This window comes from Adiantum capillus-veneris, chromosome 11, assembly GCF_014529385.1.
Source record: "Adiantum capillus-veneris isolate H3 chromosome 11, ASM1452938v2, whole genome shotgun sequence".
NCBI classification, from domain to species: domain Eukaryota; kingdom Viridiplantae; phylum Streptophyta; class Polypodiopsida; order Polypodiales; family Pteridaceae; genus Adiantum; species Adiantum capillus-veneris.
Window position 1 is genome coordinate 56,704,119 of NC_140941.1, and position 2,500 is coordinate 56,706,618.

Genomic DNA, 2,500 nt, shown 5'->3' on the forward strand with positions numbered 1-2,500 from the left:
ATCACATAAAGTCCATGTGTCATTTTCTATAAGTGCATGATATTCAGATTGCATGGTGCCATCCAATTTTTTGAATTTTGTGCTTCATCAAAAGATGCTCCTCAACATCATGTAAGCTAGACATAGCCAAAGCATAACAATCTAATGCATAAGATGCATGGCTAGAGCCTGAACGAGTACGACTAGATAAAGGTGCATCCAATTTATTGTCACACAATGTATGCACCAGCCATTTTGGCATACCTCTAGCCTGCTCATTTTCAGCCCTTTACTATCTCTAGTACATGACATCAAGGGCTGAACAAAATCTTCCACAAACACTACATCCCGTGAAACAAGAATATGCTTTGTTTGCGGATGATGCAACTTGTAACCTTTGTTTTCAGCATTATAACCAACAAAAATACATTTGACAGCCTTATCATTGAATTTTTTGCGTTGTGTTTGTGGCACCAAAGCATATGCCAAACAGCCAAAAAACGCATGTGCTCAATAGAAGGCTTTCTATTATGCCATGCTTCATATGGAGTAATAGACTGCAAAGCTTTCGTAGGACACCTGTTTAGTACATAAGTGGCACACATGATGGCCTCAAGCCAAAAAGAATGCGGCAAAGCTTGACTTTTGACCATACATCGTGCCATTTCCGTAAGTGACCTGTTTTTCCTCTCAGCAACACCATTTTGCTGAGGTGTATAAGGCACTGTACATTGGTGTTTTATCCCATGACTAGCCAGAAATGCATTGAATTCATGAGACATATAATCCCCCCCTCAATCGAAACGGAGGGTGCCCATAGTACATTTCGAGATATTTTCAGCCATAGCCAAAAATTGTTTGAAGCACATAGAAACTTCGGACTTTGCTTTAAGTGGAAATACCCATGCATGCCTCGAGTAATCATCAATGAAAAATATGAAGTGAAGGTAATTGCCCAAGGATAGAGTTTGCATGGGCCCACAAACATCACTATGCACAAGGTGCAACCTACATGTGGCCCAAACTGAACCATCCTTTGGAAACTTCGAACGCTGCATCTTACCCAAAATACATCCTTCACAAACATGTTTGACAGGTGCTTCAAGAGGTGGCAAAGAAGCAACCATATCAAATTTCTGCAAACGCAGCAAATTGACAAAATTTAGACGATCAAAACGTGCATGCAAAATTTTTTCATCTGAAATAGCCCTTGAATCTGCAACTAAATTTGCAAAATTTTGTCCACACTTGTCATACAAAGTGAGCTTATACAGCCCATGGCACAAAATCCCAGATTCAACAATTTCATAATCAAAACTGAGATCATGAACTCTACATGTGTCATCCACAAATTTGACTACAAGCCCAAGTCTAGCAAGTGCAGATATAGACAAAATATACTTCTTGATCCCAGGTACATAAAGTGCATCAACAAGTGTAAAAGAAGTGCAATTTGCAGTTGTAAGCACAATCTTTCCAATTCCCTGAATCGGATAAGAGGCATTGTTGGCACAAGTGACTGAATTCCATGAGGAACAGACTCAAGAGAGGTGAACAATTCACGATGTGAGGTAATGTGCTTTGTAGCACCACTATTGAAATACCACACATGTGAATCTGCAGCGACTGACATGCATGCATCATGGACAGTTGATTGTAAGTGCACTCTGCACTAAAAGCCCATTCTGCATCAACATCAACATTATAGTCTCCTTTTAGAGAAGACTCAACAATGGCTGCATTTGTAGTCGAACCAGCATTGGCAGTGGAACCACCCTCTTTCTTCTTAGCCTCTTTGGCCTTCAACTTAAGGCACTGGTTGATCAAGTGATCATTAGCTTTACAATAATGAAAACGCATCTTCTTTTTGCCCTTATCACCAGAATTTCCAGACGAAGTGCTGCGAGCAGAAGCATTGGGAACAAAAGCTTTTCCACTCGCAACAGAACCATAAGAAGTGGCTGCATTGCTATTACCACCCTTTCTTTGAGAAGCAATAAAAGCCTGTTCAATTGCACGCTATATAGTCTTTTTTTTTCTGGAAAGTGACTCTTGCAACAACAATGTGCATAATGCATCAAACTTGACAACTTCTGGATTTCCTTGGGTCATATGTCTCCAAGTACTAGCGAAAGTCTGGTAAGAATCTGGTAAGGCATCAAGAACAGTCTGCACAAGGAAAATGTCTGAAATGACTTCACCTGCAGATATAAGTTGCTCATTGATATCCTTGACACCAACAAGAAAAGCGTCCATGTCAACTTCCTCATGCATAATCTTCGACTCCAGCTCTTTATGCAGCAAAGCAATTCTAGCCTCATTGCGGCTTGCATAAAGACCTGCTAGAATATCCCAAGCCTAATTTGCAGATTTTGCTGAACGAATCTGAGGAACAATGGTGCGCTTCACAGAAAACGCAATAAATGCATGCACCTGCGAATCATTTACATCCCAACAAGCTTGCTCTGCTGTAGGCAAAACAACTCTAATAGCAGCAATCCTTGCAGCAAGACCTGCAGGA